This window comes from Equus quagga, chromosome 17, assembly GCF_021613505.1.
Source record: "Equus quagga isolate Etosha38 chromosome 17, UCLA_HA_Equagga_1.0, whole genome shotgun sequence".
NCBI lineage: Eukaryota > Metazoa > Chordata > Mammalia > Perissodactyla > Equidae > Equus > Equus quagga.
In genome coordinates this window covers 49,588,228-49,602,096 of record NC_060283.1, presented here as the reverse complement: position 1 = coordinate 49,602,096, position 13,869 = coordinate 49,588,228, and the positions used below count along the sequence as shown (strand labels likewise).

The 13,869-nt window shown below is 44.1% G+C and overlaps 1 long non-coding RNA gene across 1 annotated transcript in view; it reads left to right on the top strand.

Annotated features, from left to right (window-relative positions):
• LOC124228506 (uncharacterized) overlaps positions 1-12,044 on the top strand; it is a 42,679-nt gene extending 30,635 nt beyond the window's left edge. The window contains exons 2-3 of the long non-coding RNA XR_006885731.1: positions 10,670-10,808; positions 11,973-12,044. This is a non-coding gene — a long non-coding RNA (uncharacterized LOC124228506). The remainder of the gene's footprint in view (positions 1-10,669; positions 10,809-11,972) is intronic.
• The last annotated feature ends 1,825 nt before the right edge of the window (positions 12,045-13,869 follow it).

Sequence of the window (13,869 nt, the reverse complement as noted above, 5' to 3'; positions counted from 1 at the left end):
ACATACAAAATAGAGGAAAACTGGCACAGATCGGAAGATGGCTCAGGACAAATCTTCCTCAGCAAAAAACAAACAAACAAACAAACAAAAACAGTCAGGAAACTTGAATTCTAGTCCATTCTTTTCCTATCATATGTCTTGTTTCTTGTTTCTTCCCATTTTTATTTTCTCTAACTCTATTCCTTTTCTTGGATTGTCTTCCACCTTATTCCTCCAGCCTACAATCTGGGTTTGCAGCATGTGAGCAACCAGGAAATAATTTTTTTAGAAGTCACAAAAAGTTTCAGAGAAGTATTAATATAAACTGTAAATGATGTATCTGATCACCTTAGCCCCACAGAAATTAATGTAAATCCCACTGCATTCCATTTAATTTAATAAGTCTTCACCCAATACATTCTGTGGGTCAGGTCCTTGGGACAGTCAAAGAATGTCCAACACATGCATAAACACACACACACACACACACACACACACACACACAGCCTCCCCAACAAAAGATCCAGTGGTCTAGGTGACACCAAATCCATCAGATGAGCATTATGGAGGGCTTGAACAGCCATGGTCATTGTACCCATATCCCTTCTGGTCTCCATCATAACTTCCCCCTCATTACTGCTTTTTTAGGAAATAGAAACAGAGGAGAAGACAGGGCTACAAGTAAACAGGACTGGGAGAAAGGAACCAGAGACCACGGAGAAGTGTGAAAAGGCGGGCTGTTGACTCTCATGAAGGAGGTTCACTGAGTGCGATTTCAGCTCTCCTTCACCTATGCAGGCTGAATGCTAGTGCATGCTGCAGGGAACCGCAGGAAGCCATATGGGAATGACTTAGCCACATTCTCCATGTAGATGAAGGGTATCTTGAATGTAATAGTGAGCAGCTGTCTTTTTGCTCAAATGACAACATGAAAGGGAGAGCCCTGGAATTTCAGCATTTGCCACCGACGTTTAAAGCAGGGTTAAGTGACAGCTGTTCCTCGTTCTGGGTCAGGAAATACGTGTGGGGAGCAGGGCAGCGCCAGTGAGCATAGGAAAGCTGGAACATTCAAGAAACTGAAGAGCTTGACTGCCTTACAGCTCTGCTTCTTCAGAGTGCATCCTTTCCCTTGAATAATAAAATTGTTCTTTTGTAATAGACCGAATTACCTAAACGTTGAAAAATTATTTTAGAAATGTTGCACCCGGAGTCCACAAACCATCAGATGACTTTGAAGATGTGTTCTGTTTGGGTTGATCAATGTTTGTAAAAAATTGATTTTGAATGGCTAATTTAGCTTGCGTGCATTCTCCAGGTAGCTTCTTGGTCCAGGGGACAGTTGGTGTAAGCCAATAGCTCCCTAAAAGTTTGTGAGGGGTTTCTGGGGGTCAATAGGTGGGTTCTTTCATAATATTAGTGTTTAGAATAATGGTGAATCTGCTTATGTTCTTGGCAGAAATGAATAATTTCAAATATTAAAAGACACCTGTGCCTTCATGAATAGAAATAGTCAAACCATTAATCTAACTGGGAATATTGAGGTTGGTGGGGCTTTTGTAAGACGGAGGTAGCCTTCAGCCAGCCTGGATGCTTTAAGTCAGCGGCTGTTGTGTTTTCCCCAGAGAAGATGCTCCAGGATGCTTCTCAGCTAAGAGGAGGAAGGCAGCAGGAGAGAGATGAGTATGTATGTTGAATCTGACGATCTTAAATTTAATTCTGGCTTTGCAAATTACACTGTCATCTTGCAAAAATTGCTGATTATCTCTGATTTTGGTTCCTCATCTGGAAAACGCGGAAGTTGGTGGGGTGATCTCTGATGCCCCGTCTAGCTTTAAAATTCTGTGATGCCGGAAATATGGTTTGCCCATTGGTGAAGAGTCACTGAGCCGACCTCAGAAATTGCTTCATGCCAATTGATCTCTTTCCTCCCTTTAGTAGAAAATAATCAGAAAAATGGTTTTGTATTATAACTCATGAATATGTTTCCTTGGAACCCCCACTCCAATGCCTTATAAAAGTGGCCTAAATCCATTTGTGTCTGAGACAGGTGTTAAAAACAACTGCTTTCACGGTTAACTCTTGACATGGAGGTTGCTGTATGAGGAACCTGCTCGGTAATTTATGACCAAGAGGCTCGGGAGCACAAAGAAGAGGTCGGTGTGAGAACCTTTTTCACTTTTTTGATGCTTTTCAAAGCAGCCCTAGTGGGAAATCACTTTGATCAACACAAAAAAAGGATCCTTTTGGGCTATTCTTATATTGTAAAACCCCCAATGGTATTCTGCTACCTGTGAGAATGAGAGCTGGGCACAACCTCTGTCTGAGTTATCCTTGACTTCCTTTCTCTTCCCGTCCCCAACACTATCCCCTCCCCCTCCACCAGCTCTCTCCCCCTTCTTTTTCATTCATTGAAACTCTGAACTCGGTTCTGGTTGTTCCTTAGCTGGCTCTGGTCCACTCTCAGATGATTTTTTTAGGTTAGTTTTGATGAGATGCCAGAAATTCATTCCAAGACTCGCCTGCCTCCATGTTTTTCTTCCATGGCAAAGGGGTTGGGTTAGAGACACAGAACAAACAAATCTATGAGTGCATCATCCACTAATCTCAGAATCCTACTTACCCTTCACGGTCTTATCTTTTAGATGACCAGGGCTTCTAGTGCTGAAAGAATTACAGGAATTAAACAAGATTTCTTTGTTCTAACAGTGGTGATCACATGTTCTTGATTTTCCTAAATTATCAAATTAACGTAACTTTTATTCTTGTCTCAAAAGACGATAGATGATTTGCTTAACGTAAAAATAAACAGAACTTAATTTTATATCATTAGGATGCTTTTTGTAGCGTGAAGTTACAAATAGGGAAAATTCTCTTGTCAGATTGTGCCACTACATTCTGATTTTAGAAACTGGGATTCTTTTGATTATAGGCCTGTGTCTCAACAGCACAGAAAGAAGATTCCAGTGGAGTTAAAAGAAAGTCAGGAAGTGGTGTGGTATAACGACAGGGGTGGTCTATCTCCATCGGAACAAAACCAAGAACAATAGTGGAAACTCAGTCCCTTGGGTTCGCTCTGCACACGTGAATGAGTGGCTGAAATTAGATAATGATCTTTATTGTGTGTTGAGCTTGTTATTAATTGGATTAACTTGTTTCTTTGTGTCCCAGATCTACCCACTTAGGCCCAGACAGACAGGCCGGGCATTTATAGTTTATAGTGAGCCGTCAGTGTTGGAGACTGAGAACATTTAGTGCACAGTAAAGAGATGGGCTCTGCCTTCGTGGGGTGTCTGGCAGGGATGCCTCATGATGAGGCACACGACAATCACTAATAGAGACACAGTAAAACAGCACAACCCAACCCAGAGTTAGATGAATGGGCAGCCACTCAGGGGAGTCCGTTAAAGTTACTACAGTAGAGTGTGGTAGAAATTTCTGGAAAAGCTTCTTTGTGGAGGTGAGCTTCAAGCAGGCTTTGGAAGAAGAGGAAAGGTTGCATAGCAGAGCCCCAGGGGTGGGTTTGGGGAGAGAAAGGGGAATCCTAGACAGGAATCGCCAGCCATTCTGAAGGTGAGGGCATTCAGGGACAGTTTGGAAGAGGAGATGAAGATGATAAAATCCTGTGAAGGAGGCATTCTTGAGGAGCCAAAATTTAAGATCAAGATAAGGACTGGCTAAATTACTTTCTCGGCTGAAAAGATGGAGGAAGAGTTTGGAAGATAGGCAAAATATCTTCTAGCCCCGAGGAAAGTCAGACAAACCTGATAAAATTGGACTCCCATTAGGACTTTCCCTTCGCTTGCTTCTGTATGGACTTTAGTGTAGGGTCATAATCTCCAATACTAAAATCCCAATTCCTCTCTTCTTTCTTCACTTCCTTTACTAAACCCTGCTTAGGGATTAGACAGCAGCCAGAGCCGGTCCTCACAAGGGGGATTGTGTGGCAGGTCAGGAGTGGTGGCAGTGGGTTCTCCCCCGGCCTTTGTTTCTGTATGAGGATTATCCAGACATCGGCAGACAGATTAGCTTTGTGTTCCCAGGGGCACATCTGCCTGCACTGACTTCTTGGGAAGACTCCCCTGGGGCCAACACACCAGTTCCCATCCCTGAACCCAGACCCTCCCCCAAAGGGTGTTTTTCACTTGTACTGACACAGGGAATGTGATTCTTGTCCTGTTGAGTAAACAGTTTTGCACAGTTGAGGGAGGGACCAGATTAAAAAACAAAAGCCTGGGATTAGGTTGTTTCTCTGGCACCTGCCTCCCCCAGGTGAGCTCACTGCGCATAATGACACCCTTCCGGGCCAGGCTGGCTCAGCTTCTTAGGAATTCTGGGTAGCGCTTAACATCCTCTCTGCTTTGTTGAAGGTGGAAATTCTCTTTTCATGCCAGTTAGAATCAGATGGAATGCCTTTAAGATCCCCAGATAAAACATGTGTAGATCTGTCAGTCGTTAACCTGCATTCGATTGATGCACGATTTTCATTTCTAATTAGACCTGTTTGCTCAAGAAGTGCAGATAAAACCAACGCGTGTTCCTAATGCGGTTGGCGCTGGTGGCGACGTAGACTCCATTTCCTACTTTATAGTTAGTTTTAAAATTCAAACTATAAATGTGAATTACTTTTCTGTCTGTCTCCGCTGGTGGAGCTTATCGTTATGCTAATTCAGGTGTATGTCTTCCCGGACCTTATAAGTACGTAAATCTTGTGTTCTTTTGAACAAATTGGGTGGTTAATCCTTTAATCAGTTATTGAGAGATTGCTACAAGCACAGAGCAAAGGCCTGACCTCTAAGCTTAGCAGTTTGAAGGTCATCATTGTTATGCATTTGGTGTTTCTCCTTTGTTTTTCCTTTTTTCTTCTGTGAAGTTGGAAAGTTAGCCTAATCCCGCAGCCAGCACTTTCCTTCAAAGTGAAAAGATGGAACTACAGGAGGAGGAAGAAGCGCTAAAGATCCAAACAATAGGCGATGCTGTGATGGGAGCAGTCTCCCGCCCTCCCTATTTCTTTCTCTCTCAGATATTTTCTATCTCCAGCAGCAGGCTGACTGTATTTGTCATTTAGCTTTTTTTTATTCTTTTCTTTTGAGGAAGATTAGCCCTGAGCTAACATCTGCTGCCAATCCTCCTCTTTTTGCTGAGGAAGACTGGCCCTGAGCTAACATCCCTGCCCATCTTCCTCTACTTATATGTGGGACGGCTGCCACAGCATGGCTTGCCATGCGGTACCATGTCCGCACCTGGGATCCGAACCAGTGAACCTTGGGCCACCCAGAAGCGGAACGTGTGCACTTAACTGCTGTGCCGCCAGGCCGGCCCTGTAATTTAGCTTTTCTGTTTTCTTACAAAATATGTATATGTATTCTGTGGATAACCTTTTGTTACATAAGCAGCTGTTTTTCCTTGATCTGTCCCTGAAAATATTAGTCGAGACTCCATCAATTGCTCAGAAATAGTAGTCAGGTTTGTCGAAGAAAATAATCCATAACCAATCTATAAATGAAAATTTGGGTGAGTTTATTCTGAGCTGAAATCTGAGGACCATGGCCCGGGGCCTTTCCTCCCGAAGGAAGAAAGGGCACCAAGGAAGTGAGGTGTACAGAGTGGTCATATACCCCCATACAGGACGTTTCACATATGATTGAAATGTCCCTCCCACAATAGTCACAAGGTTGCCCTGTCTGCACAGCACTTGATGGACACAGCAGGTAGTGGGTCTGCTGTCTCAGACGGCGTAGCCGGAGGCAAGTCTATCGTCTCAAGCTGGGTGGTCACAGGTGAGCGCAGCAATCAGTTCCTAGCCTAAGGAAAGATGCTTAATCCTTAAGGGAATGCCAACATTGGGAGGGGGAGGGAAGTTGCACCCTTATCTCAAGGGCCTTTGTTCTTGCCATAGGGAATGTCTAAAGCAGATATACAATGCATGCTCAACAGCCACAGTCAGGCCCTTTTGGAAAGACAAGGTCAGGCCGAATTAGGTTTACACAAAATGGCTTCCTCATATACTCCAATATATCCTATTGCTTGCCATTTTTATTTGTCAGGTTAAATTCAAACCCATTATCATCCATTGGCAGCTGTTTGTGACTGTGATCAGGGGAGAGGGTAATGCACATGAGTGGTTAACACCCACAAGAGAAGCACGGTGAGATGGATCTGCCATGAGGTCCTCCTCTTGTGGAGGCCCTGGCTTGAACCCTGCCCTACCTGGTTGATACGACCCTATGGCTAGTCTTGCCCCTGGACACTTGGGCTACCTCATTTCTACAGGATGAGCACTGAATTGATGTATGTTTCTAAGGACCGTGTCTACCTTTCTGCTCCTCCTCCTGACCACAGCACGTCGTTTCATAGTCTCTCTTCTATGCAGGCCTCATTCAGTAGAGCCCAGGGAAGACATTTTTGGGGTTTTTGTGCAGTGAGAGTCTCACATGAAAATGCCATCGGGGGGTGCAATTGCTCGTGTCCACCTGGACAAATGGAAACAAGGTGCGGAAATTGGAGGGAGTGATAGAAATTGAGATCCTGACCCAAAGCAGAAAAAATTCCCTGTAAACCTTCTCCCATGGAGTCGGGTCAGGATCCACGGCCAGAATCTGAAGGCCGATGGAAGTTACAGACAAATGATGTTGCAAATCTTTGTGGTCCTGCGGGGTTTTTTTTGTGGAAGATCAGCCCTGAGCTAACATCTGCTGCCAATCCTCCTCTTTTCGCTGAGGAAGACTGGCCCTGAGCTAACATCCGAGCCCATCTTCCTTTACTTTATACGTGGGACGCCTACCACAGCATGGCTTGCCAAGCAGTGCCATGTCTGCACCCGGGATCCAAACTGGCGAACCCCAGGGTGCCGAAGTGGAACGTGCACACTTAACTGCTGTGCCCCACGAGTGTTTTTAATTTTTGTTCTTTTTTTTTTTTTTGAGGAAGATTAGCCCTGAGCTAACATCTGCTACCAATCCTCCTCTTTTTGCTGAGGAAGACTGGCCCTGAGCTAATATTCGTGCCCATCTTCCTCTACTTTATATGTGGGATGCCTGCAACAGCATGGCTTGATGAGTAGTACATAGGTCTTCATCCAGGATCCAAACTGGCGAACACCAGGCTGCTGAAGCAGAACGTGTGAACTTATCCGCTATGCCACAGGGCCAGCCCAATTTTTCTTCTTTTTTAGAAGTTGTTACCTGAAATCTGTCTAAAATCTAAGTTGCCATGCTTGGTGTTCTTCCAGTGGCCCTTGTCACTCACACTGGGTGAGCTAGCGTGACAACAGCCCTTTCTTTCCAAGGTTTATGTTTATAGTGTTGGGCTTCACAAACGTGTAACCAAGGATGGAATTGCTTAGAAAAGGAAGAAAGATTGCTAAGAAAAAAATAGAAGTTCCCAATATTGAAAAATTAAATCAACTCCTTTAGCAATACAGACCCCCTAATGATGATAATTGTACTTACCAATTAGTGAGCATTCACTGCATTTACTAGTGGGAACAGGGCACCCCGTCTGCCCTTTTACAGAGGAGAACACTGAGGCGCACACCAGTTAAGCAAGCTAGCAATAGCGGAGTGAGGATTCCAGTCTAGATCTGTCGACCACAGCAATTGATTCAGAGATGGTCACATGACCCAAGCCAGGCCAATGGAAGTTTTTAGGATTAACTGGTGGGAGAAACTTTCTTCAGAGATTCCTGAAAAGTTAATGTAAGCCTAAACATTCTGTGATAAACTCCTAAAGGGAACTTGTCTAAGAATGAAGCCAGAGCAGAGGAAATCATAGGAAATGGAGAAAATTGTCTCTCTCAGGATGTGATTTCAACACCTGGATATAGCTATGCCTGAAGCCAACTATCTCTGGATTGTTTAGTTACAAGAAACAATATATTTCTTTTTTTGGTTTAAGTCTCTTTGTTGGGAAAGGTGATCTCATGAGCTCATGCAGCAGTCTTGCGACCCCCGCTTGGCTGATAAGAATGGACCTTGAGCCTAGAACATTTCCTTGCCAAGAGATAGAGTCCTCACAGCCTGTGCTGGCCTTATCAGCTTGTGCGGGGATATCTTTCCCTGTTTCAGATTTAGCCAGTGCTCCTTTGTTCTGCTTAAGCATGTGCGTCATATGGCACCTGGCCAACCCTACTGCTGTCTCTGTCCTTTTCAGGGAGGGGACCAAGTCCTTCTACTCCAGCATCAGAGGGGTGCATGCAGGTCAATTGCCCTGTGTCTGCTGCCAGGAGGGACCTTCTAGCCCTGGGGGACCGGTGCCCACTGTTGCAGCTGATCTTGCTCTTTCCCTTCCCTGTGTGAGTAAAGCATTGTTCCAGCCCGCGCTTGACTGAGTTGTGTTGTCCTGGCAACTCTGATACCAAGACGAAGTGGACAGAAGTGTTTGGATTTCTTCTCCTGGTGATAGGCAACAGATGTCACTTGCTTGACACTCTTTGAAATAATTTTCTGCCTTGAAACTGAAAACTGAAAGGATCTCTTGCCTATGCTACCTCCATTGCCAAATTTTCTCAGTTCCCCAGGTAAACGCGGTAATTTCTCCTGCTCTCCTCTCACATCTGAATCTCCCACCATTACTGTATCATCGCAATGGACGGTGGTCACTTTTTTAACATTTCTGTTCTTCTCTAGGCTGCGAAATCCTGCAGAACAGGAATAATACCTCTGTGTGTGTGTGTGTTTCATTGTTGCTTCTAGACCCAAATTGACTCCAAAAATGCAGAGCAATCTTTAATATTTAAACAGGAATTCTTTAGCTACCCTTATGCATCAAGGTCCAAGTTTCCTGACCTCTCCTCAGTATAATATAATAACCCCTCCCATGCTTCTCAAACGTTAACATGCAAACAAATCGTCTGAGGGTCTTGTCAAAATGTAGGCTCTGTTTCAAAAGGTCCAGGGTGGGGCCAGAGATCCTCATTCCTGATAAGCCCTTCAGTACTTTGAGAAGCAAAGCGTTGGGTATGTGTCATTAGTTCCCTCCAGGAAGATGTCAGGTCAGAGCAGGTGGGAACATCCTGATAAATCTCTGACTTGTTAGGTGGTGAAGGTATATTTTTTTCAAGAGCTAAACTCAAATTCTAACTTTTTTCCAACAGAGATTAACTTACTGAAATACAACTCGAGGCACACAGAGCCATTATTTTCTTAGTCAACCAACAAGTACTTTTTGAGCATGCTTTGAGCCTAGCTCATGGCTGAATATAATGACACATAAAAGAAATATGGGACTAGTTCCATGGAACCAATTTTAGACTTTGAGAGGAATGAGAGTTGCTGATTTTAGGGGTGCTACCCAAGTTTGTCAGACCCCCAAATAGCTTTTCTTTCCTGACCACCTTGACAGTCTTGGCCTCACATTGCAGCAAGGTTCTGCAGCTCATCACCCATCACGGCTTGACATGAATTAGTTTTCTCTGCTTTTCTTTCTCTCACCCAAAAAAGATCCACCAAATAAGGGAGTGGGATTGTGCTCTGGTGGCCAAGCTAGTCCAAGAACAAGGGGATAATTCTAAGGGAAGACAGTGGGGATCCTTGTAGGGTGGAGTTCTTATGGCTAAATTTGCTTAAGAGGATGCTGTGTAAGGCCCCAACCCAACCATGTTGCTCAGTAGAAATGGCACCAAAGATCAGATGAAGTCTACTTATTTTGAAATTTTATGTCTGGACCATAAGAATTGCTGAACGTTCGTGACCTCAGGGAACTCAGCGATTGCTTGTTCCAATCCTATCACTTCATAAAGAAGGAAACCATAACCCTGTGTGAAGCTCATCTTGCCCCAAACACATGTCTAGTGCAGTGTGGGACCCATTCCTCCCAGTCGGGGTTCTTTTTATAGCACAAGAAGCAGTGCGGCCGTGGTGGCTAAGAGCCCATGCTCTCCTCTGCTGTCAGGCTGTCTGAGAGTGACTTTTACGTCCTCAGTCACTAGTGGGCTTTGAGTGAGTTATTATATATCTCTCTGTGTCTCAGTTTCTTCCTTTATAAAATGAGGATGACGGTAGTAACTACCCCAACATGCTGTTTTGAAGGTTGAGTGAGTTGATACAGGTAAGGCAGTTAGAACATTGCCTGCTCATAGCAAAGGCCCAGTAAACATAGGTGGCCACTACTGCCTCGTCACTATGTGCCTTCCGTGATGTGATTTCAAGGCTACCAATAAGGAACCTTTTGCTATTCTAGCTCTTAACCCTAGAACTTCCCCTACCTGCTTGCCACTGCCTCATACTCTGTTATGGAAGTTGACTGTGCCCTCCACCCCCCAGAAAGACTCACATTACACAGCCGACAGTGTAGCTTAAAATGCCAATATGCCTGAGAGAGAGGAATCATGGTAATTTACTTCCACCCTACACTAGGAAGAGCCAGCGTCGGATCCTTTCCCAGGAACAGGTGTGCACAGAAGAAAGACATGGGGATAACTACACATCCAATCTTTGATCCCCTTAGCCCACAAAACTCTGAAAGGCCATTGAAAATTTCCCCCCATTGCGTAGGGGGATAGGCAATGCATGGTTGCCAGGCCCAGGGCAGCCCAGGGACGGGCTGGCTTAGGCCAGAGTTTCATGACTTTGTTGCTATTGACACGTGGGGCGGGATAATTTTTGTTGTGAGGACTTGTCCTGTACATCGTGGGATGTTTAGCAGCATCCTTGCCCTCTACTCACCAGGTGCTAATAATGTTCCTCCCCACCAGGTTGTGACAACCTAAAATATCTCCAGATGTTGCCAACTGTTCCCTGGGAAGCAAATTCCTCCCATTTGCGAACGCTTGGCTTAGAGTTTCCGAAGACCTGGTGATTATTCTCTCTTGGTCACGGCCAGACTGGACTCAGGTAACTGTGGTCAAGGGCTTCTTGCCTTTTACTCTCCACATGGAGATTCTCTTCCACTCCCCCAACCTTCCTCTGGTTAAAATCTACTTGGGCCTCAATTTACCTGCTACAGTCACTCACCAGTCATAGCACCACTGGGATAGAAGGATGTTTTCTCCAGGTAGAGGTAGCAAGCTGAGGACACAGCAGCCTGTCCTAGGTTGGGGGACAGAGTGACACTTGATGCTCACTACCCTCTAGTCAGCTAGGGGCACTAAGATTTTGACAACCAGATAGGAGTTGGTTGTCAACTCCTACTTCCCCAGACAGGGGAAGCCCTCTTTCCTCACAGAGGTATGCCCTTCACCCCATCCTGTATTTCTGCAAATCCCCGGAACCTCCATATTTTTTCTGGGGTCCTATGTCCAAGTGAACTTTCCCCAGGCTGCACAGACCAGGTCACAAAGTTAGCAGCATTTTTTATGTCCTGCCAGAGGGTTCACTTGTGTAACATTTGTGAACTATATAGGCTTTTCTGAAGCTTCCTCAAGGCAGAGAGAGGAACGGGTTATAGAACAAATCTCACCAAAAAATGACTTAAAAACATAAATTACATATATCTCTTCCCCAAACTCCCTTTAGCTATTCCACCACTTGCTGGGGGTGGGGGTGGGTGGGTACGTTTTCTCTTAAGATCTTCCCCCAGATTCTGTTATTTTTGACTCTCTCCCAGATTTCTCTCTGAAACACATTGTTTTTTTCTATCTCGTTTTAAAGCAGGAATTCTCAAAGTGTGCTCTTACAGACACCTTAGTCACTAAGAACCTTTCATGGAGTCTTTGAGGTCAAACCTGTTGTCGTAATAATACGAAGTGACTACTTATCTTTTTCACTCTCCCACTCGCACAATTGTGCAGTGGAATATCCCAGAGTCACAAGATGCAAGACGCTATTCTATAATGAAACGTTTCAACATCTGTTTGAAACAGTATTTTGCAAATGTGAAGGTTTCCTTCAAAGTACAAGAGACTTCAAGAAGGAAGTTTATTTATGTAGTTTTAGATTCTTCATTGCAGCTGGCCTTTAAGAAACGACCACTTGTAGCGTTTTGATGTTGCATTGAAGAAGACTGTCCACAATTGTCTGGAAAGACTAATAACCCACTCCTCTCTCTTCCAACTACAGTCTGTGCGAGGCTGGGTTCTCTTCATCTACTTTAATGAAAATGACCCGTCACAACTGATGAAACGCAGAGGCAGACATTGGGAATCGAGCTAATTCTATTAAAGCAGACAATAAAGAGCTTTGCAAAAATGTAAAACAATGTAACTCTTCCCACCAAGTTATTTCATTTGGAAAAATAGTTATTTTTCATGAAAATATGTTATACAAACATATAATGGAGTTCCTATCATTATTTTTAAACGAATTAGTTTATAAATATTTAAGAGTGTTTTCAGTTTTAATTTCTAGTATGGCAAATATTGACAGGCATAATCTACATAAACAAATACTCTTAGGGGTTCTCAATTTTTAAGAGTATAAGGGATCTTGAGACCAAAACTTTTTAGAACCGCTACTTTATCGCACTTCAGCTCTGGTTCCTATCCGAAAACTGCCACACAAATGTGTGAAGTTGCTCAAGCATTGACTGAATTCCAGGTACTTTGTTAAAGTGTTTTACATGGAGCTTAATTATTGTTAATCCTGGGAGGTAGGTATAATTATTATTCACATTCACAGTCAAAGAAACCGACCTTTAGATACTCGCCCAGCACCACACAGTTAGAAAGTGGTAAAGTAGAAATTTAAATTTAGGTATCTGACTCCAGAAATCTCACTCTTCTCAGCTTTACAACCCAACCCAGCTGAAAAAAACAAACAAAATTAAAAACCCCAGAAAAATAAATTCCTTTTCCCAAACATACTCTAATTCCTTAGGGAGCGGTGGGTGTTGGAGCTTCATTTTACAAACTTTATTGTTGTTTCGGTTAGAATCCTTTCTCTGCTCCGTCAGTCCACCTTGAGGAGCAGAAGCTCCCCTGACCCGGGGCTGCAGCTCCGGCCTTGACGTGAAGATCCCCCAGGTTGTGCTCCTTAGTCCTTAATTCACAGGCATCCATCAGCTGTGCTCCACAATTTCCCGGAGGCCTTCTTCTGTGCTGCTCTCTCTGTACAGTCTTCGAGTCTCTTCGAAATGTGTATTTCTCAGTTCTCCAGGGGATCCAAGGTTATCATCAGTCCACGGCTCAGCCTGAATAAGCACCTGGAGTCCATGACTGGATCGAGTGTGCATTTGGCAGCAAAGCCAGGCTGGGAGTGGGCTCATGATGCTGTACATCTCACAGCCCAGAAACTCAGGCAGGAGGTGCTCTCCTCTGGGCGTTTCAGAGCCCACGGTCACACTCACGTGGGCGCGTGAACAGGAGTCCCTGTGTCATGCGATAACCGATCCCCTTCTCACAACTGTTTTAAGTTGCAAACATGAAGTCTGAGATGCCTTCACTGGGGGCTCGGTTTGTGTGAAAGCAATCGGCGTTTCAAGACACAGCACCTGGAAAATTTTCTCATAATAGGAATACTGTAAATATTTATTTAAGCTTCCTCCACCCTCCACTGTCATTTCAGAAGCAAGAAAATTCAAGAGGCCAGATTTTTATACATGATATTCGTAAAGTATACTATGGACACTGGAAGTGTAAACATGTCTGCTCTGCAATTTAGCTCTCAGTAGAAATTACTTCTTTGTGACTGAGATGGTATTTCAGATTAGAGATGGAGAGTTATGGCATTTACCTACTTTGCCCAAAGTCACACAGTTAGCAAATGACTTTGGAATCAGACAGAACTTGGTTTAAACCTCAACCCTGATTAGTAGTTTTTTGTGCAATTGCCGCACGTTGCCCAACGTCTCTAAGGCTCTATTTCTCCATCTATAATATGAGGATGGTTCTTATGATGATTCATTGAAATAAGGACTGTCCAGTTCTCAGCAGAGTGTCTGGGACATAGCAGGGGCTCAATAAATTCAGCTGTAATGATAATTATATGGTTACCTAGATTATCGTTTTACAGCTCTTAC